The following is a 23,916-nucleotide window of genomic DNA, read 5'->3' as shown; positions in this document are numbered from 1 at the left end:
GCACAAAAGATTCTAAATCGTCTTTAGTTCGTAGTGTTGCTGTTTTCCCATTTCTAGAAGCTGTCAAGCTAAATGGGTATCCCCATAGGCGTGCCCACGGGGTGTGCCGGGTGTGCCTGGGCACACCCTAATCCCCCAAGCAGTGTTTAGCCCCATTCCATCTGTATCCGATGTGCAATGTGTACCCTGCACTGCCTGTGAGTCAGTATAACATTGTGCCGATATTGGGGCTTGAAAGATCCGCTCAGTGTGACACTGTCCTGTATGGTAACTGCATGGAGAGAGAGAGAGGAGCTGTCAGATTTCATGTATGATGTCGGGGTGGGCGGGACCAAGCAGGTATCTGAACACCAGCCAATGGGATGGGTCTGCTACGTGTATGTAGCCCCGCCCCCTTTCTCAAGCTGCTCAATTATTGGCTGATGTTCAATAGCTGCTCGGTTCTGCTAGGATATTACACAGGCACAGCGAGCAGAGTGAAGCCACCTCCCCCTCCAATGTTTATGTGTACACAGGGGGAGGGGCCCTGCTGTGCCTGTGCCACGCTGATCTGAGGTACTGAATGGGATGGGGGGATCTGTCTGTGCTGAATGGGGGGGTCAATCTGTGCTGAAGGGGATGGTCCATCTGTGCTGAAGGGGGGGGGGATCTGTGCTGAGGGGGGTATGTGCTGAAGAGGGGGTCCATCTGTGCTGAAGGGGGGGTCTGTGTTGAATGAGGGGTCTGTGCTGAAGGGAGGTCTGTGCTGAGGGGGGCTGTGTAATGTAAAGGGGTGCAGTGATACAGGGTCCTGTGTAATGTAAAGGGGTGCAGTGATACAGGGTCCTGTGTAATGTAAAGGGGTCCAGTGGTGCAGGGTGCTATGTAATGTAAAGGGGTGCAGTGATACAGGGTCCTGTGTAATGTAAAGGGGTCCAGTGGTGCAGGGTGCTATGTAATGTAAAGGGGTGCAGTGATACAGGGTCCTGTGTAATGTAAAGGGGTCCAGTGGTGCAGGGTGCTATGTAATGTAAAGGGGTGCAGTGATACAGGGTCCTGTGTAATGTAAAGGGGTGCAGTGATACAGGGTCCTGTGTAATGTAAAGGGGTGCAGTGATACAGGGTCCTGTGTAATGTAAAGGGGTGCAGTGATACAGGGTCCTGTGTAATGTAAAGGGGTGCAGTGATACAGGGTCCTGTGTAATGTAAAGGGGTCCAGTGGTGCAGGGTGCTATGTAATGTAAAGGGGTGCAGTGATACAGGGTCCTGTGTAATGTAAAGGGGTCCAGTGGTGCAGGGTGCTATGTAATGTAAAGGGGTGCAGTGATACAGGGTCCTGTGTAATGTAAAGGGGTGCAGTGATACAGGGTCCTGTGTAATGTAAAGGGGTGCAGTGATACAGGGTCCTGTGTAATGTAAAGGGGTCCAGTGGTGCAGGGTGCTATGTAATGTAAAGGGGTGCAGTGATACAGGGTCCTGTGTAATGTAAAGGGGTCCAGTGGTGCAGGGTGCTATGTAATGTAAAGGGGTGCAGTGATACAGGGTCCTGTGTAATGTAAAGGGGTGCAGTGATACAGGGTCCTGTGTAATGTAAAGGGGTGCAGTGATACAGGGTCCTGTGTAATGTAAAGGGGTCCAGTGGTGCATGGTACTGTATAATGTAAAGGGGTCCAGTGGTGCAGGGTGCTGTGTGATGTAAAGGGGTCCAGAGGTGCAGTTGTGGAGAGGGGGTACGCAGTAGTGACAAAGAGTTATTGAAGGATGCAGAGGTATTCAGGGGGCACAGTGGGGTGTTTTTACATTTTAACGTGGGGTGTTGGGTGGCAGATATAGGATCCGTCCCGGGTGCCAAATGCTCTAGGTACGCCCCTGGAAACCCCCCCTCTCGTCTGTCAGTGCTTCCAACTAATGCCACCTGTCTGTGCCAATCAGTGCCCCCTGTCAGTGCCAGTGCCGCCTGTCAGTTTGTCAGTGTCAATTAGTGCTTCCAATCAGTGCCACCTGTCAGTGCCAATGAGTCCCAATCAGTGCTTCCAATCAGTGCCAGTGCCGCCTGTCAGTGCCAATTAGTGCTTCCAGTCAGTGCAACCTGTTAGTGCTAATGAGTGGCAAGTGCTTCCAATCAGTGCCACCTATCAGGCCAATCAGTGCCAGTGCCGCCTGTCAGTGCCAATTAGTGCTTCCAGTCAGTGCAACCTGTTAGTGCTAATGAGTGGCAAGTGCTTCCAATCAGTGTCACCTGTCAGTGCCAATGAGTGCCACCTATCAGTGCTTCCAATCAGTGCCACCTGTCAGTGCCAATCAATGCCAGTGCCACCTGTCAGTGGCAATTGGTGCTTCCAATCAGTACCACCTGTCATTGCCAATCATTATCAGTGCCAATCAATGCTTCCAATCAGTGCCACTGAGTGCCAATCAGTGCCACCTGTCCGTGCCAGTGTTTCCAATCAGTGCCATCTGGCAGCGCCAATCAGTACTTCCAATCAGTGTTACCTGTCAGTGCCAATCGGTGCCAGTGCTGCCTGTCAATGCTAATGCCGCCTGTCAGTGCCAATCAGTGCTTCCAATCAGTGCCACCTGTCAGTGCCAGTCAGTTCCACACCAGTACAAATGAGTGCCACCTGTCAGTGCCAATCAGTGCTGCCAATCAGTGCTGTTAATCAGTGCCCATCAGTGCACTGAGTGCAGGGATCGGTGTGATGAACTCACCTGCCAGGCACATTGTCCAAGGGGGTGCCGGCCTGGTAGGGCACAACTGAAATCTGTTGTTTATTAATGCCACATCCCGATTTTAGTATAACAGGTAATCACCACATCACTATTTACAATAAACTACTGGAGGTAAAATAAAAAAGTGTAATTGAAAGGCCGGCCACTAAGCACTGTTATGTGTTCCCACACCACACAAAAAATAACTTAACAATAATGGTGGAACCCTCTAATGTATGGAAATCTCAATAAACTTCAATATTACCACAATACCGGTCTCTATGATATGCAACTTCACATAATACACACCAAGCTGAAATTAAGACATATTGTATAAAAATAAGCTTAGCAGGGATGGTGGAAACCCCTCCTATAGATATTTACCATACAGATTAATCTCAAGTGAAACAACCTTTTAGTTGGGAGGTTCCCACCATTATAGCACTTTGGAATTTTTATTTTTTAGATTGTTACACTTAATTTTAGATGTTTTAGTTACTATTATAATGTGAATTTTTGCACTTGAAGGTAATTTTCCACCATCCATGACTTTATGGACCTTGCTTTGTGCACTGGTGTGCAGTCATGTTGGAACAGGAAGGGGCCGTCTACAAACTGTACCCACAAAGTTGTTAGCATGAAATTGTCCAAAATGTCTTGGTATACTGGCACCTTAATGCCCCGTACACACGGTCAGACATTGATCGGACATTCCGACAACAAAATCCTAGGATTTTTTCCGACGGATGTTGGCTCAAACTTGTCTTGCATACACACGGTCACACAAAGTTGTCAGAAAATCCGATCATTCTGAACGCGGTGACGTAAAACACGTACGTCGGGACTATAAACGGGGCAGTAGCCAATAGCTTTCATCTCTTTATTTATTCTGAGCATGCGTGGCACTTTGTGCGTCGGATTTGTGTACACACGATCGGAAATTCCGACAACGGATTTTGTTGTTGGAAAATTTTATAGACTGCTCTCAAACTTTGTGTGTCGGAAAATCTGATGGAAAATGTGTGATGGAGCCCACACACGGTCGGAATTTCCGACAACAAGGTCCTATCACACATTTTCCGTCGGAAAATCCGACCGTGTGTACGGGGCACAAGATTTCCCTTCACTGGAACTAAGGGGCCAAGCCCAACCCCTGAAAAACAACCCCACACCATAATCCCCCCTCCCCCCCCCACACCATAATTCCCCCTCCACCAAATGATTTGGACCAGTGCACAAAGCAAGGTCCATAAAGACATGGATGAGTGAGTTTGGGGTGGAGGAACTTTACTGTCCTGCCCAGAGTCCTGACATCAACCTGATAGAATACCTTTGGGATGAATTAGAGTGGAGACGTTGAGCCAGGCCTTCTCATCCAACATCAGTGCCTGACCTCACAAATGCACTTCTGGAAGAATGGTCAAACATTCCCATAGACACACTCCTAAACCTTGTGGACAGCCTTCCCAGAAGAGTTGAAGCTGTTATAGCTGCAAAGGGTGGGCCGACTCAGTATTGAACCCTACGGACTAAGACTGGGATGTCATTAAAGTTCATGTGTGTGTAAAGGCAGGCTTCCCAATACTTTTGTCTGTTTGAGCTTTGGGGTGCACACCCTAATGCAATAGGCTGCGCACGCCTGTGGGTATCCCCAACGGTATTTAGTCTCTACCGCACGCAGAGCTTCTAACAGGGGTCGCACTGCTCGACGCTGGTACAGGGTCCGCCGTGATATATCTGGGTATAGTGCTATATTCAGTCCTTCGAACAGAATTGTGGGTTTAATACGAGCCGTTCTCATTATATTTTCTTTTATTGTATATTTATGCACTTTACAGATAACGTCCCTTGTTATATCAGCTTTATTGCTCGGGTATAATACCCAATGTGCCCGATCTATTTCTATATTTTCTGGAGCCTGATCCCCCAAGATCTGTCTAAATATTTTAATTGTAGTGGAGATTAATTCCGCCTTTGGGATTGATTCGGGTAGTCCTTTTATACGGATATTCTGTCTTCTGTCCCGGTTCTCATAATCATCCAGTTGGTCCCTATACCCATTTAAAACATCTTCGTGCTTCTTAATTACTTCTTGCACGTCTGCACAGTATGTATTATGGCCTCTTGTTCACTTTCCACTTTCTCCATTCTATGCCCCAGACCCCTGAGATCCTCCTTCAGACTTTCAACTGCTTGTAAGCATGACTGTTCCACCGCACTGATTAATTGCTGCATGTCATTTTTTGTAGGGAGGGCCCTCAATAGTTCCCAAATATCTTTTTCCTGATTTCCACCCTGATCATTCATTCCCTGGAGCCCATTTCTTCCATCTTGGGGGTTCTGCTGCTTGGAGAATGGTATATGGTCATATTCAGGAAAAGGCTGACCAGGGTCTGTATCCAACCTCATTTGGGGACTCTGTATCTCAGTTATACCATTGCTAGGGGTCAGTTCTTCTCCCCTTGTCCTGAGTATCATCCCTGTAGCCTGTGGGGCCTCTAGTGTCCTCCCATTTGCCTCCCTACCTTCAGATACCTCGTTATCCTGTGCAGCTAGGTCCCATTTCTCTATAATAGCTGATGAGATTCTTGTTCCGGGGTTTATGCAGTCTTGTTCCCCAGCCCCTACTTCCTCTCTTACACTCCTGGGGCTCCATCTACCACCCAGAATATTTTCTTCCACAGCTTTCCTCCCCCTTCCTGCAGATGGAGATCTCTTACCGGGCGGTGCGGTGCCGTCTCCTACTTTTGGGGTGTCTGCTTTCTTCTTCCCTGGGGTCCCGCGCTCTGACCTCTCTGTAGAGCCGCTGTGTTTTCTTGTATCCTGTCCCCTGGCCTGTTGTCCTCCTCCATCGGCGGCACGAGGGGACATATAAGCTCTTATACCATCTACTGAACTTTGGCCTCTTCCCGCCGGCTGCATAGCGACTTGTCTGCGTGTGGTCATCTCCTCAGCTGTCTGCGGTTCGGCCGTACCCAGCTGTTCCCAGCAGGTTGCAGCATCGGCCCAGGAACACTGGAGAGGGAGTGGAGTATCTCCCGTTATTAGCGATTCAGCGGTTCAGTGTTCAGCTCTGCTCTGCTGTGCTTAGTTGATTGTAGATTCAGCCCGGGAACACAGGGGGGGAGTGGAGCACTCACTCACCCACAGCTCGGGGACACAGGAGAGAGAGTGGAGTGTCTCCAGCTGTCGATGGTTCAGCGGTTCGGCGTTCAGCTGTGCTTTGCTGTGCTCAGCTGATTGTAGTGTCAGCCCTGGAACTCGGGGGGGGGGGGGGCGGAGCACTCACTCGTACACAGCCGGATACACAGGAGAGGAGAGAGAGTGGAGTGTCTCCAACTGTCAGCAGATCAGCGTTCAGTGGTTCAGCGATCAGCTGTTCCCAGCCAGCTGCAGCGTCGGCCCGGGAACACGGGGAAGGGGAGCAGAGTGTCTCCAGTCGTTAGTGGTTCAGCGGTTCAGCATTCAGCTGTGCTCTGCTGTGTTCCTCTAATTGCAGCTTCAGCCCGGGAACACGGGGGAGGGGGGGGCGGATCACTCACTCACACACGCTCACACCATCTCCCTAGGTTGGGACCTGTTTTGGTTAGTATTTCATAATGATCCGAAGGTTTTTTTCAAACCTAGGTCTCTGTGGTTTCGGTAAGTCGTAATGTCCCTCATTATAGGGATAACCCCCATAAGGAGGAGGCCCCCCTTGATGGTAGTAGTCCCCTTGAGGTGGGCCCCTAAACTGTGGTAGTCCTCCTCTTTGTGGAGTCCTCATCTGTTGTTCTTGTGTATATTGACCCATTCCTGAGTATCCTCTATAGTAGGGTGTATACCCTTGATTATTCCCTCTTGGGTTATGATGATAACCCTGTTGGGCCCTATTCCAATAACTCCTGTTGTGGGGTGGACCTTGGTAGGGTGGTCTCCCTCCATTTGAATGGGATCCTCTATTTTCATAATAATTGTTATTATAATAAGGTTTCTTATATGGTTGTCCATTACAACCACTTGAGTGCTGTTCTCCATAGTGGGCTATTGGTGGTTCCCTATTCTGTGGTTTACCAGGCGCATGTGAAGAATTATATTGTTGGGATTCATGCGGGGTATGCTCCCCAGTCTGTTTATTATCTACATGAGTCCCTTTTCTCCTTGGGGATGTATGGGGGGTGCTGGGTTGTTTATTTGCCCCACATTAGCCTGCCATCTTAACACCTGCTTGTTTTGGTAATCACCCAAATTCCGCAGGTATTTTTTCTTTTTATTATTCTTATTTTCTATATTTTTCTTTTGCCTATTTTTATGTAATTCTCCCATATGTTTTTATATATTCAGTGGTGTCTTTATAAGGCTCAATTTTACCTTTAAACTCCTTAATCTGGCATTCTATTGTCCTCATTTTCTTCTGTTTTCTTTTAATTAGAAATCCCATTACTTCCCTACCTTTCCCATTAAAGAATGCATACCATTCTTCAATGTCTTCTTCTCCCATAAGCCCATCATTAATAGGCATATCCCATCTGAGCTTTCTAGGGACCATATTATCTTTTAGATATTTCTCCATCGTAGAGATATCCCACCATATGTTACTCTTTCAATCAGTGCTACCTATCAGTGCCTATCGATGCTGCCTATCAGTGCCCATAAGTGTTGCCAATCAGAGCCCATCAGTGCTGCCTATAAGTGCCCATAAGTGCTGCTAATCAAAGCCCATCAGTGCCGACAATCAGTGCCCATCGTGCCACCTATCAGTGCAGTCTATCAGGGCTGCCATTCAGTGCCGTCTATCAGTGCCAATCAGTGCTGCCTATCAGTGCTCATTAGTGCTACCAATTAGTGCCCATCAACACTGCCAATCAGTGCCACCTATCAGTGCCAATCAGTGCCCAACAATGTGGCCTATCAGTGCTACAAATCATCCATCATGTCCATCATTGCTGTCAATCAGTGCCACTCAGTGCTGCCAATCAGTGGCACTCATTGCTGCCTAACAGTGCCACCAATCAGTGCCAATCAGTGCTAACAATCAGTGCTAACAATCTGTATTGCCTATCAGTGGACATCAGTGCTGCCTATCAGTGCCAATCATTGCTGCCAATCAATGCCACTTATCAGTGGCAATCAGTGCCACCTATCAGTGCCCATCAGTGCTGCCAATCAGTGCCCATCAGGGCACTGAGTGCAGGGATGGGGAGATGGGGGGCGGCCAGGTGGGGCACAACTGAAATCCGTTGATGTTTATTAATGCCACATGCTGATCTCTTACATATAATAGGTAATCACCACACTACTATTTACAATAAACTACTGGAGGTAAAAAGTGTCAGTGAAAGGCCTGCCACTAAGCACTGTTACGTGTTCCCACACCTCAAAAAAAAGAAGCAGCGCTAACTTACTAATCAATAATGTAACAATAATGGTGGAACCCTCTAATGTATGGAAATCTCAATAAACTTCAATATTACCACAATACCGGTCTCTGTAACGTCACATATAATATACATCAAGCTGAAAACAAGACAGCAGCAGGGATGGTGGAACCCCCTCTAAAGATAATCGCAATACAAACTTTCAAATGCAACAACTTTTTAGTTGGGAGGTTTACTTCATTATAGAACTTTGGAATTTACATTTTTTAGATTGCTACACTTAATCGTATATGTTTTAGTTACTATTTATATTGTGAATTATTGCACTTGAAGTCAATTTTCCACCATCCCTGCTAAGTCTGAAAAAAAAAAAAAAAAAACAACCCCACACCATAATCCCCCCTCCACCAAATGATTTGGACCAGTGCAAAAAGCAAGGTCCATAAAGCCATGGATGAGCGAGTTTGGGGTGGAACAACATAAATGGCCTGCACAGAGTCCTGACCTCAACCCAATAGAACACCTTTGGGGTGACTTCTAGTGGAGACTGCAAGCTAGGCCTTCTCGTCCAACATCAGTGCCAAACCTCATAAATGCGCTTCGGGAAGAATGGTCAAACATTCCCATAGACACACTCCTAAACCTCGTGGACAGCCTTCCCAGAAGAGTTGAAGCTGTTATAGCTGCAAAGGGTGGACCAACTCAATATTGAACCCTATAGACTAAGACTGGGATACCATTAAAGCTCATGTGTGTGTAAAGGCGGGCATCCCAATACTTTTAACAATATAATGTGTGTGTGTGTGTGTATATATATATATATATCTCTATCTATCTATCTATATCTATATCTATAGATATATATATATATATATATATATATATATATATATATATATATATATATATATATATATATATATGTATGTATGTGTGTTTGAGCTTTGGGGTGCATACACTAATGCAATAGGCTGCGCACGCCTATGGTGACACTATAAATAAAGTACTACAGTGCATAAATATAATACACTGAAAAAGAGTATCATGAATCAAATTAACATAAATAAATCATATAGTCTATTTCAAGCATCATAAATCTTGTCATAATGATCCAAACACAAAATTTGATACAATGACTGATCTTGTGAATCAAAAATCTTGTAATGGTGATTCAAACGTGTTCACGTGTCCACACTGGTGCTCCCCCCTATGTGAATACGCTCACCTTAGAGCGTGTGACCTCAAAATTAAGTTCAGTCAATGCACGCATATGAACCACACCTGGGTTCTGTGAAAGTGATGGGATCCTGGGCTGCTCAGTGGCGCTGTCTTCGCATACATATATAAAGGACTAGATGGTGTGATACCGTTTTATAAAAAGTATATTTATTGAACAATAACCCCTCTTCAGTGCACTATTCTACAGAAAGCCAAAATGCTGGAATTGTATGTCCCTCCATCTTAAGACAGACAGACCTGTCTCCTGCACTGTCCTGTCCCCTAACCAAAGTGTGTGGATACAGGGATATGGCGTATCTTCCTCAGGGAGGGTTTGGATCATTATGACAAGATTTATGATGTTTGAAACTGACTATATAATTTATTTATGTTAATTTGATTGACAATACTCTTTTTCAGTGTATTATATTTATGCACTATAGTGATTTATTTATATTGTCACTTTAATAGGGCACATACAGTATCTCACAGACGTGAGTACACCCCTCACATTTTTGTAAATATTCTATAATATCTTTTCATGTGACAACACTGAAGAAATGACACTTTGCTACAATGTAAAGTGGTGTGCGTACAGCTTGTATAACAGTGTAAATTTGCTGTCCCCTCAAAAGAACTCAACACACAGCCATTAATGTCTTAACCACTGGCAACAAAAGTGAGTACACCACTAAGTGAAAATGTCCAAATTGGGCCCAAAATGTCAATATTTTGTGTGGCCACCATTATTTTCCAGCACTGCCTTAACCCTCTTGGGCATGGAGTTTACCAGAGCTTCACAGGTTGCCACTGGAGTCCTCTTCCACTCCTCAATGACGACATCACGGAGTTGGTGGATGTTAGAGACCTCGCGCTCCTCCACCTTCCGTTTGAAGATGTCCCACAGATGCTCAATAGGGTTTAGGTCTTGAGACACGCTTGGCCAGTTCATCACCTTTACCCTCAGCTTCTTTAGCAAGGCAGTGGTCTTCTTGGAGGTGTGTTTGGGGTTGTTATGTTGGAATACAGTCTCTGAAGGGAGGGGATCATGCTCTGCTTCAGTATGTCACAGTACATGTTGGCATTCATGGTTCCCTCAATGAACTGTAGCTCCCCATTGCTGGCAGCACTCATGCAGCCCCAGACCATGACACTCCCACCACCATGCTTGACTGTAGGCAAGACACTCTTGTGTTTGTACTCCTCGCCTGGTTGCCGCCACACACGCTTGACACCATCTGAACCAAATAAGTTTATCTTGGTCTCATCAGACTACAGGACATGGTTCCAGTAATCCATGTCCTTAGTCTGCTTGTCTTTAGCAAACTGTTTGCGCGCTTTATTGTGCATCATCTTTAGAATAGGCTTCCTTCTGGGACGACAGCCATGCAGACCAATTTGATGCAGTATGCGGCGTATGGTCTGAGCACTGACAGGCTGACCCCCCACCCCTTCAACCTTTGCAGCAATGCTGGCAGCACCCATATGTCTATTTCCCAAAGACAACCTTTGGATATGACGCTCAGCATGTGCACTCAACTTCTTTAGTGGACCATGGCGAGGCCTGTTCTGAGTGGAACCTGTCCCGTTAAACAACTGTATGGTCTTGGCCACCGTGCTGCAGCTCAGTTTCAGAGTCTTGGCAATCTTCTTATAGCCTAGGCCATCTTTATGTATAGCAACAATTCTTTTTTTCAGATCCTCAGATAGTTCATTGCCATGAGGTGCCATGTTGAACTTCCTGTGACCAGTAAGAGAGTGAGAGCGATAAAACCAAAATTTAACACACCTGCTCCCCATTCACACCTTAGACCTTGTAACACTAACGAGTCACATGACACCGGAGAGGGAAAATGGCTAATTGAGCCCAATTTGGACATTTTCACTTAGGGGTGTACTCACTTTTGTTGCCAGCGGTTTAGACATTAATGGCTGTGTGTTGAGTTATTTGAGGGGACAGCAAATTTACACCGTTATACAAGCTGTACACTCACTACTTTACATTGTAGCAAAGTGTAATTTCTTCAGTGTTTTTACATTATTATTATTATACAGGATTTTTATAGCGCCAACAGTTTACGCAGCGCTTTACAACATTAGGGAGGACAGTACAAGTACAATACAATTCAATACAAGAGGAATCAGAGGGCCCGGCTCATTAGAGCTTGCAATCTAGGAGGGAGGGTCAAGTTATACAAAAGGGTAATAGCTGTGGGGCGTGAGCTAATGGAGAAATTAGTGCAGTTGTTAGATGGAGGCAGGATAGGCTTCTCTGAAGAGGAAAGTTTTCAGGGATTGCCTAAATGTGGATAAACTTGGAGACAGTCTGACAGATTGGGGTAGGGAATTCCAGAGGATGAGCGAGGCTCGGGAGAAGTCCTGGAGGCGGATATGGGAGGAGGTGATGAGGGAGCTAGAGAGCAGGAGGTCCTGGGAGGAACGGAGAGGGCAATTAGGTTGGTCTTTTGAGACTAGACTAGTGATGTAGCTGGGGGCAGAGTTGTGGATGGCTTTGTAACTTATTGTTAGTATTTTGAATTTAATTCGTTGGGCGAGTGGCAGCCAATGGAGGGATTGGCAGACGGGGGGTAGCAGACACTGAGCGATTTGTAAGGTGGATGAGTCTGGCAGCAGCATTCATGATGGACTGAAGGGGGGATAGTCTATTTAAAAGGTAAGCCAATGAGGACGGAGTTGAAGTACTCGAGGCGAGAGATAACCAGGGAGTGAATCAGGAGCTTTGTGGTTTCGTTGGTTAGAAAGGGACGTAGTTTAGAGATGTTGTGGAGGTTGAGGCGGCAAGCTTTGGAAAGTGATTGGATGTGCGGCCGAAAGGAGAGTTCAGAATCCAGGATAACACCTAGTACCCTGACATGTGGGGATGGGTGGATGGCTGTGCCATTGCTCTTGACACACAAGTCAGGGGAAGAGGCACGTGAGGGAGGAAATATTATAAGCTCGGTTTTGGACAAGTTGAGTTTGAGGAAGTGGTGTGACATCCATACAGATATGTCGGTTAGTAAGTTAGTGATGTTAATGATGCGTGAGGAGACTGATGGAGTGAGTTGAGGGGTGGAGAGATAGATTTGTGTGTCGTCAGCGTAGAAATGGTATTAAAAGCCGTGAGAGGTTATCAGCTGACCCAGGGAAGAGGTGTAGATTGAAAATAAAAGAGGTCCAAGAACAGAACCTTGGGGGACCCTGACAGAGAAGGGAAGAGGAGTGGAGGAAGTAGAATTGTAAGTGACACTGAAGGTGCGTTGGGATAGGTAGGATGAGAGCCACTGAAGAGCACAGTCACGGAGACCGAGGGAGTAAAGTTTTTTGAGGAGGAGGGGGTGGTCAACCATGTCAAAGGCAGCTGAAAGATCCAGAAGTAGAAGTACAGAATAGTGTCCGTTGGTTTTTGCAGTTAGCAGGTCATTTGTGAGTTTTAAAAGAGCAGTTTTTGTGGAGTGTTGAGGGCGAAATCCACATTGAAAGGGATCAAGAAGGTTGTTTTTAATGAGGTGGTCACTCAGTTGGTTGTAAACCAGGCGTTCAAGGAGTTTAGAGGAAAAGGGGAGCAAGGAGATAGGGCGTAGGTTGTTAAGATTGGTAGGGTACGGCTTTTTAAGTATGGTGGTGACCAGTGCATGTTTTAGAGCAGTGGGGAAGACTCCAGAGGTGAGGGAGAGATTGAAGATGTGGGTTAGAGAGTGTAGGATGGAGTCAGAGGGCGACCGTAGCATATGAGAGGGAATAGGGTCCAGGGGACAGGTGGTTAGGTGGGCGATAGAAAGGAGTTTAGCAACTTCGTCTGTAGTAGCAGATTTGAATAGGGGGAGTGTCAGTTGTACCTGTTGACATGGGGTCTTAGCTGGGGGAGATACCCGTAGAGCGGAGATTTCATCGCGGATTGTATCAATCTTGTTTTTGAAGTGATTAGCGATCACCTGGGCAGTGAGTGAGTCGGTGGGTGGAGGCGGTGGAGGACAAAGTAGAGAGTTGAAGGGAGAGAAGAGTTTACGGGGACTAGATGAGAAGGTGTTAATAAGAGCTGTAAAATAGGTTTGCTTGGCAGTGTGGAGGATGAAAAGATAGAAGAAAATATTGACAAAAATGTGAGGGGTGTACTCACTTTTGTGAGATATTGTATATTGGTATATTAAGATAGCGCAGCGTTTTTTTTACATATATATGAGTTGGAAGAAGCTAACTCAACCATAGCCCAGCACAGCCAACAATAACAGATAAAATGGAGGGCCTAGCCCTAGAAAATTCATGACTAAGCCTATTTTTGAAATTTGGTGTTTACAAGTTAAAATCCGTATTTTTTGCTAGAAAATTACTTAGAACCCCCAAACATTATATATATTTTTTTAGCAGAGAATCTAGAAAATAAAATGGCGATTGTTGCAATATTTTTTATCACACGGTATTTGTGCAGCGGTGTTTTAAACGCAAATTTTTGGAAAAGTGACACTTTCATGAATTTTAAAAAATCCAAACAGTAAAGTTACCCCAATTTTTTTGTATAATGTGAAAGATGATGTTACGCCGAGTAAATAGATACCAAACATGTCACCCTTTATAATTGCACGCACTCGTGGAATGGCGACGAACTACGGTACCTTTGAATTTCCATAGGCAATGCTTTAAAAAATTTTTAAGGTTACCAGGTTTGAGCTACAGAGGAGGTCTAGGGCTAGAATTATTGCTCTCGCTCTGACGATCGCGGCGATACCTCACATGTGTGGTTTGAACACCGTTTACATATGCGGGCGCGACTTCCGTATGCGTTTTCTTCGCTGCGCGAGCTCGCGGGGACAGGGGCACTTTAAAAATTTTTTTTTTTTTTTTTATTTATTTTATTTATTTTTGTACTTTATAAATTGTGTTTAAATTTTTTTTTTTTTTTTTTACTTTTATTGCTGTCACAAGCAATGTAAACATCCCTTGTGACAGTAATATGTGGTGACAGGTACTCTTTATGGAGGGATGGGGGGTCTAAAAGACCCCCCATCCCTCCTTTACACTTCAAAGTATTCAGATCGCCGAAAACGGCGATTCTGAATACTGTGTACTTTTTTAAATTCGGCGCCATTGGCAGCCGAGTAAACGGGAAGTGACGTCATGACATCGCTTCCGCGTTTACAGCAAGAAGGCTGGAACGAAGCCGCTCGCAGCTTCGTTCCAGTCCGCCCCCTGCCGCCGAAGGCAGCGGAACAGACACCGGGCCTCCCGATCGCACGGGAGGCCCGGTAACAGCGGCGGGAGGCGGCGGGAGGGGGGGGGATGTCCCCTCCCGCTCCTCCGGTATAACAGCCGAGCGGCTTTTAGCCGCATCGGTTGTTATACTCGGGTAGCCGATCGCCCGCTGAAAACAACGGTACCGGGATGATGCCTGCAGCTGCGGGCATCATCCCGGTATAACCCCGGAAAGCCGAGTACGCATATATGCGTTCGGTCGGCGGGAAGGGGTTAAAGTGATTGTAAAGACAGAAGGTTTTTTATCTTAATGCAGTCTATGCATTAAGATAAAAAGCCTTCTGTGTGCAGCAACCCCCCTCAGCCCCCCTAATACTTACCTGTGCCCCATCTCTATGCAGTGATGTTGTATGATTGTCTTGGCTGCCTGGGACTCCCCTCCTCATTGGATGAGACAGCAGCGTGGCACCATTGGCTCCCATTGCTGTCAATCAAAGTCAGTCAGCCAATGAGGAGAGAAAGGGGGCGGGGCAGAGCCGAGCCACAGCTCCGAGTCTGCATGGATACACAGAGCTGCAGCTCGGCTCGGGTGCCCCTATAGCAAGCTGTTTGCTGTGGGGGCACTCATCAGGAGGGAGGGGCCAGGAGAGCTGAAGAGGGACCTGAGAAGAGGAGGATCCAGGCTGCTCTGTGCAAATCCATTGCACAGTGCAGGTAAGTATAACATGTTTATTATTTTTAACAAAAAAAATAGGATTTTCCGACAACAAATGTTCAATGGGAGCTTGTTGTCGGAAATTCCGACCGTGTGTAGGCCCCATTGGACATTTTCCGTTGGAATTTCCAACAAACAAAATTTGAGATCTGGATCTCAAATTTTCCGACAACAAAATCCGTTGTTGGAAATTCCGATTGCGTGTACACAATTCCGACGCACAAAATTCCATGCATGCTTGGAATCAAGCAGAAGAGCCGCACTGGCTGTTGATCTTCATTTTTCTCGGCTCGACATACGCGTTGAACGTCACAGTGTTCTTGACGTTCGGAATTTCCGACATTTGTGTGACTGTGTGTATGCAAGACAAGTTTGAGCCAACATCCATCTGTAATAAATCCAGGATTTTGTTGTCGGAAAATCTTATCGTGTGTACAGGGAATAAGAGTGATTCGCCTCCCTGAATCATACAAGCCTACACTTTAATGGATATCTGCACCAAAAATATTCCAGAAGCCTTGGGGATAAATTCCTTCTGTGTAGCAGAAAGAGCCAGGTAGGAATGCAATTTGAGAGCTGCACATCATCCAGACCAATAATAGTGCGATATTTAAACATTGATAAAATGTCAATACTTTAGCATTACAGGAAAACATGAGATTTGTTTATAGACGGATATAAACTACTTATTTTTTATATATAATATAAGTCACACATAAGCGCAAAGCTTTTACATCAATATGTTTTAACCTTTGCCATAAAAAGGTGAAGTTCACACTTGCTTACGCAGCAATACTACACGTTCAATCACCAGATGGAAAAAATCTCCCTCAGAAGCAGAAGCATTCCTAGAATCCTTGACAAGTGATATACAAAATCCTGAAAATTTCCCCTCCAGGGAAAAAAACAACTCAAGGAACAAATCAAGATTTTCACCTAACCCTCCCCGTACCCCAAGAAAACCCCCTACTAAATGCTTCCGATCTGCAGAAAATATAGATAATTTCAGAGCGCATTGAATCTGCACTCTGCCGGAAAATACCCAATAAAGGTTTGAAGCCAAAAGCCAGCTATTATTCCCTGCAATTCAGGAGACACTGTGCAGCTGTTTCCTCCTAGTGTTTGGCCTGGACTCTGTGCTGTCACTTCCTAAATGTAGAGTGATTGAGCTTCAAGGGCAAAGCAAAGCATCTTGGGACGTCAAGTTCAGGAAGCTGGGGTTTTGCTTCAACTACCAGCCGGCTGGGAGAGAAGAACAGACTGCTGGGAGTGCTTATAAAAAGGCTGTGCTAGGCCTAAATTGCTGACATGAGACCCCGGCCTGGATCTGCAAGCAAGGACTCTGTGTCTTAGGGCAGGGGTCTCCAAACTATGGCCCTCCAGTTATTCAGGAACTACAATTCCCATCATGCCTAGTCATGTCTGTGAATGTCAGAGTTTTACTCATGGCTCATGGAACGTGCAGTTCTGCAACAGCAGGAAGGCCTTAGTTTGGAGATCCCTGTCTTAAGCCCCATACACACTATCAGATTTTCTGCTGATTTTTTCCTTTAGATTTACCAAAACCATATATTATGAGGTCAAACCTTAGGAGTTTCAATTTGTATGCAATCAGGCAGGCCCTTGCACTACATGTTTTTGGTAAATCTGAAGACAAAAATCAGCAGAAAATCTGATAGTGTGTATGGGGCTTCAGGGTGCTGTGGCCGAGTTGCAGCCTGTGCAAGGAAGGGTCATCACGTGTGTGTGTGTCCAAGAGGCATATGTTACCCACATCTCCCTACTGTTTGGCAGCAGCCTGGAGGCGCTCTTGCTCCATTCACACCAGATTCATTTGGGATGTGGTGCGGTTTGACAGAGGTCGGACGCCATCCCCAGAGCCAGGACCCTGAGGGATATCCTGTAAAGCCTTCAACTTTGTCATCATTAGTTACAGTATCGTTGAGCGGGCACTTGCCCATCTAAGTAAAAAAAGGGGAAGAGGGGGAATTTAGCCCAGTAGAGGCGGGCTAAGAGAGGGGTTACAATTAGCAACAAATATCAGTCATAAGGTAAGGATTATGCAAAAATAACAACTTTATTTCTATAACAGTTGTGAAAGTTAATTCAAGATTAATTGTTTAAAGTGCAGTATATTAAAACAGTTCGATTTCAATCAGACATGGAACAAAATTGTCACAGACAGATAGAACATACAGGACAAACATAAAACAATACATATACCACTGGCCAAGTCCGGACGTGTTGTTTTAGTCCACTGCTACCATGTTCCAAATATTAATTAAATTGGATGGGATGAGATCAAATGTGTTCCCTGTTATGCCAATTAATTAAATGGTCAGCAATGGGCTAATTCAACTATGGAGTGGGTAGAAGAAAGAGAAAGTGATCATGTGCTGGTCATTGAGAAGAAAGAATAATAAACAAAAGGAAATTCATTATATGTTCATTATTGATGATGGGAGCTAATAACCGACAGAGTCAAGCAGTGTATTCATCCTTTTGATAGCACTGAGGGAAAAAGGTTGGGGTAGGCAAAAAACACACCAGCAGGATCGTAAGGGGATTCCCTCCAGGCTACGGTTATCTGTAGTTGGCTACAAGTTTATTCAAGTATTTATCCAAAAGTTCAATCCTTTACAACTTTGTACCAAAAAACGCCAAAAGATTTCACTGATAGCATTAGCGATATATGCACTGGTATTTAGCTCTGATGGTCACAAGTATTAGAACATAATAGTCACTCAATGGCTTATATCTGAGGCACATGGCATAATTCAATTATGATTGCAAAAAAGCTTAATATAGATGGTATAACAGGTGTTTTGGCCTGTATAACGGTACATTACCACCCCGTTCGAAGGTTGCACTGTCAGTAACTTTCCGCGGCTCCTATGTACGGTTAGTTCCTTATCGGTAATGTACGATGGTGTACAGTGGGGAGAAGGTGAGTCTCGTTCACCGCCTGTTGCCGCGTCGGCTAGTATGTGCTTATTTCCAGTCGATTATTTGAAATCATTGCTGCTATCAATCTCGTAAGCCATGGCGATCATGGTCTCTCCGCTCTCCATTCATGTCACTCCATGCCTAGGACATCCTCGGACTGGGGAGCGTGGTGACGTCAACACGTTTTGCCGTGTCTAATGGCATAGCTTCATCTCAGATGTTGCCCATCTACCCTGATAGACACTGCATGCAGACAAAGTTGCGTGGCCTAATCTGTGCTTCCCAAACATCACCTCCTGTATCAGCGCTGAAGGACATTTGTGACGGTTTTGACGTTTTTTACCATTTCGCTTGATTTTTACTGTAAAAGTGTGAGTACCCTTCCATTTTGTGTAATAAAATCTTTTAAAAGCAATTTTACGCTATGGGCACTCCCTCTCTCTTTACATATGATATACCACGATCCTGAGCCCGCCAGCGATCGCTGTACAGTGGCGCAAAAACTGTAACTGCCTACTACCCCCGCAGGGGTGAAGTGATCTGGTGAGTGGCTGCACTTTCAGAGCAAAGAGATATTATAAGTGAAGGATTATTACCACAGCACAAGAAATTGCACAAGAGACATACTAAAGAATTTTTTGAAGCACGTTTGCACTTTATCTTGTTATTGCTGTTTTTTGAATTTCACCAGCACATTTGCACTTTATCTTGTTACTGCCAATTTTTCCTCAGGAGCAGATCTCCTACACCCCCTCCCCCCCTCCCCATTTCACCCCCCTCTCCCCCTTTAGTAACACCACATATTCAAGTTACGTATCTAATGTCTATGTATCACCTATGATTGTACAATATTGCAGCAGAATATTTAATTGACATATGCACGGTATATTTGGGAATTTATATTTTAATTTGTATTTAATATTAGACATATGCACAGTGCACCTAGGAATCTATTTTAATTTGCACCTATATGAAGGTAGGAAACTAAATAGGAACAGCGCCAAACCCTTCTATCATTCTCAATATATCTCAGCTGTCCCCATTTAGGGTGACTGCTTGTTGGGAGGCAGCAGTTCCAAACTTCACCAACTAAGCCTTTACTTCCACTGCGCGGGTTCACCATCCCTTTAAAAGTTGTCTCTTTTCACATTGCTTATGCCTGTAGAACTACACGACACAGTACACCTAAGCAAGCAGCCACAGTGTTCACTTGGCACCAGAGCATCACAAGCATATCTTGCATCTCTTGCTTGTTAGAATGCACCAGTTTGAATCTGCCATTCATGATTTCTTCTAATACAACTAGGACCATTTTTAAGGCAGGGCAAAATCATTGTTGTGGGGCCCAAAGCAGCTGCCTCATACTTGCCAACTATCCCATTTTAAATTCCCTTATCCCTCGAAGATTTAGTCTTGTACTGTGTCCCAATATCTCAGTGTAAAGTTCTGTTGCTGCTGCCTAGCTCTGCCTTTTGCCATGTACAGATGACTCACCTGCAGACCCTGTGTTTACATGTAAATAACCAGTGTTGATATGTAAATAGGCACTGACCGCGGCATTGATATGTAAATTGATATGTAAATAGAGGCGGCATTCATATGTATATCATGTCCTCTGAGGTCATATCTACCATCACTTCTGCTGAATGCTGCGCACTGAGGAGGTAAAGGAGTCCTGCCTACAACTACAGTCATTAAGCCTAACATCAGCCTGTTCAGCAAAGGTAAGCAAATTGAAAGTGGAACCCTTCTTCAAAATAACATGGTGCTACAGCACACTGAATTTTGGTGGACGTGAATACGCATATCTCAGCTGATGCATGAGGGTATCATTAACAATTAATGGCACTGCTGTGTATCTGCTTAAGGGCAGCATGTTTCTGTGGTGTCCGGAAATCGATTTTGTTTCTGTTCTTGACACACACAAATGTGAACAAAGGCTAAATGTCTCAGTTACATTGGTGGTCAGTGTAAATCTTCTCATTACATTGGTGTTTGCTGTACAATCCTTTCATTCACACTAGTGACCAGTGTGAAGGTCACCCTTACATTGGTGGTCAGTGTAAATACCTCTTTACATTGGTGGTTACTGTGAATGCTCCTATTACATAAGGGGTCAGTATAAATCCCCATTACATTGGTGGCCAGTGTAGAAACTCCTCTTTATATTGGTAATTGTTAAAAAAAATCCAAACTTGCATTTTCGGTCAGTTTTTAATCCTCCCTTACATTGGTGGTCCATGTAGAAAACCCCTTTAAATTAGTGGTAAATGTAAATCTCCCTTACATTGGTGGCCAGCGTATAAATCCCCCTTTATTGGCTGTTGATGTAAAATCCCCCATTACATTGGTTGTCAGTGTAAATTCTTCATAACATTGGTGATCAGTGTACATTTCCCTTTACATTGGTGGTAAGTGCAGAATTGTCCTTATACTGGTGGTCAGTGTAAATCCCCATTTACATTGGTGGTCAGTGTAAATCCCCCCTAACATTGATGGTCGGTGTAGAAGTGTCACCTTACATTGGTGTTCAGTACTAATCTCCTCGACAATAGTTGTCAGTGCAAATTCCCCCTTACATGGAGGTCATTGTATATTCCCCTTACACTGGTAGTTGGTGTAAATGCTCTAATTACATTGGTGTCTGTGTAGAAATCCCTCTTTTCTATTGGTGGGTGGCTTAAAATCCCCCGTTACATGGTGGTCAATGCAAAATCTCCCTCACATTGATGGTCAGTGTAAATCCCCCCTCACATTGGTGGTTATTGTAAATTCCTCATTACATTGGTAGAATCCTCCACTATATACTAAGTATCTAGCTTTGGTCTACAAGATTCATATTTTGCCACAGAGTATTGCCTCCTAACTAATCCCATCCCCCCGCCACTTTTACTGATCCCATCAACCCCCCAGCATTGCCACTGATCACACCCCCCCCCCAGCATTGCCACTGATCCCAGGAGTCCTAGGAGTTTTCTGTCTATTAATGGGTCCCCTCACCTCCCGAGTCCATGGTGTGCAGGCAGTGAGGAGATGATGTGCTGTAACCTTTGACAAAAAAATCAGTGAGCAGTAATGCTGTGCACTAACTTCTTGCAACCAATCATTGAGCGGTAAGAATATGCAGTAACCGCTAGGAACCATTTAGGGAGCAGTATTGATGTACAGTAATCTCTAGCAACCAATCAACAAGCAGAAGTCATGTGCTGTAACCTCTAGAAAATAAACAGTGAGTCATAATGTGTGCTGTAACCTCTAGCAACCAGTCAGTGAGCGGTAATGATACACTGTAACCTCTGGCCACAAATCGTAATCTGATTGCCTGATCTGATTCAGTAAACGGATTTTGAGTCTAGCTGCTATTTATTGTATGTCTCAAAGCATGTGGAGAGCGAAATTGCATGGAAGAGGGGGTCCAAGAAAATGTTTGTTGGGGTCCAGTCAATATTAAAGATGGCCCTGAATACAACTCACCTAAGTGCTAGCTGAAGATCTAAAGACTTCCCCTCTTTAAAACTGAACTACACCTAACCTCCCCCTATCTATACAGTGGCATTGCTATGGGGGTGCGGGGGTGCGGCCCGCACCGGGTGACACCTGCCAGAGGGGTGACACCAGGGCCGCCACTAAACACTTTAGCTTGCAGCGGAGCAGTGCGAGCAGGGCATTCAGCCATGCAGGAGAGGCTCAGACTGCCTATAACACTCCCCAGCTGTCACTCAGGGTCCGATCTCCAATATCTCCCGAGGCTGTGGGTGGAGCTGGGGGTGTGGCCGCCTCATTCACTCCTCCCACAGACCCGTTCATGCTGATCCCACAGCTGAAGGAGATAAGAGGCGAGGACACAGCAGCCCCTCCCACCCGCCAGGGTCTTCATCTGCAAGCATGAGGCATGCTATAAGTTACTGCACAGCACCTTGTCACTACATAGAGTCCAAACCTGCCTTGTACCACCCTAACCTGCCTTGTACCACCCCTACCTGCCCTGTGCCACCCCAACCTGCCTGTGCCACCCCAACCTGCCCTGTACCACCCCCAACCTGCCCTGTACCACCCCCAACCTGCCCTGTGCCACTCCAACCTGTCCTGTGCCACCCCCAACCTGCCCTGTGCCACCCCAAACTGCCACTATACCACTCTATACTACCCTAACCTGCCACTATACCACCCTAACCTGTCACTATACCACCCTATACTACCATTTACAGGGGCCAGTTTGGGGTGCGCTCCAGGAGGATACAGAGATCACCTTGAAAGTGAATCCCCAGGGGGTTACAGAGATCTCTGTATCCTCCTGGGGATTCACATTCAATTCTACCTTAAGCTCTCCCAGTTCATTTGCATGGTTCCACATGGACCTTTGAGCAGATATGGCCTATGGGCCCTTCGTTGCTCTCCTATGGTTGCTGCAGTGCTACTAATTATTGGCTTTTTATTGGCTTTTTCCCTGTTGGAACTGAACCCTGAGATTGGTTGTAAATGGAAACAGTTGATGGTCATCCACCTCTATTGCTAAAACCTTGACGTCTATACGTGAATAAATTTGAACTACCGTTTTTAAACTTGTGAAAGCCTCTTTACAAGTGCAACCCTCTTGTGTATTAACTGAAACCTGAAGGTGTCCGGAAGTTCTATACGAAACGCGTAGACACATCAGGGCTTGTATCATGTATATTTCTATATAGATGCTTTTTTTTTATCTTTTGTCAAAGTCTTTGTACTGTATGTATTTATATTCAATAAAATTGATTATATTGTTATTTTGATTATGCTTTCTCAGGTTTGTTGTGCCTCTAAAGTCCACTCAGGGGGTCCTTGTTGAACCCCTTTTTTTTCTTTTTTATACCTGAAATAGTAAAGGAATACAAACTGTGGCATCTATTTTCCATCAAATGTTTAAAAACCTTTAGAGAATTGTCCTCAGAATTCCGGATAACCATATACACTTCTACGACCAACTGACTAAATACATCAAATCGTGCTATAGCCTAAAGAAAGACCCTTTTCAACAATCTTTAATCGATCAAGCAATAAGACGACAGATGTATTCGATATCTGACCGCTATTCACCACTGAATTATCAACTAACTTCACCGCAGAGACATTTGCTCCTAAGGAGCTGGCCTAAAGAATTTCCAGACAAAGACCTTGCAGATAAACTCCTTGAAGGATTTCAAAAAAATTGCAAACTAATAGTAAGTGAACACTGAAGGGAAACACAATTTAAACTTATGCATAGAGCATTTATATAAAGTGTAATAGTGCAGCGCTAAGAATATCAATTAACTGCACACAAAGAAATATGAAAGTTCATAAGGAGCTGGGCACACAGATTCCCAAAGGGTGTCCACTTGTGCTTCTACATATATGCATGCAGGTTAAAACGTGCAGAGCCTCCACCACAGCTAACGCTAGCTGCTCACCTCATCACATGGACCCCTGAATTAACAGATGGGTCATGCGCTTTCCCATAAACGGTAAAAACACTTGGGATCCTCGCTGATGGAATCACATCTGGGAGCAAACAACCAGCAAGGGCAGCAGGGACATGTATAAACCTGATGATCCGATTCTCCTCAATAAGTACACCGAAGCTCCAATAAGCATGGTACATACAATAAAAAGAGATATATAGTGCTCTCTGCATATAACTATTTTATTTATAAAACCAGAAGTAAAAACATACAAACATGTCACTGTTACCCAGTGCCTGATGTCACGAGCGTTCGTCTTAGACAAATCAGTGATGGCCACGGTTGACATAACATGATTCCTTTTGTTCCGTACGTGTTACGTCCCAAG

The 23,916-nt window shown here is 45.0% G+C and overlaps 1 protein-coding gene across 28 annotated transcripts in view; it reads right to left on the bottom strand.

Annotated features, from left to right (window-relative positions):
- The window catches only part of NRXN2 (neurexin 2), a 3,426,600-nt gene that overhangs the window by 1,093,543 nt on the left and 2,309,141 nt on the right, over positions 1-23,916 (bottom strand). The gene's annotated exons all lie outside the window — the stretch shown is intronic.

Source organism: Aquarana catesbeiana, linkage group LG11 (assembly GCF_042186555.1).
Source record: "Aquarana catesbeiana isolate 2022-GZ linkage group LG11, ASM4218655v1, whole genome shotgun sequence".
Lineage (NCBI taxonomy): Eukaryota > Metazoa > Chordata > Amphibia > Anura > Ranidae > Aquarana > Aquarana catesbeiana.
The sequence above is the reverse complement of the archived record's forward strand: the minus strand, read 5'-3'. Positions and strand labels throughout refer to the sequence as shown.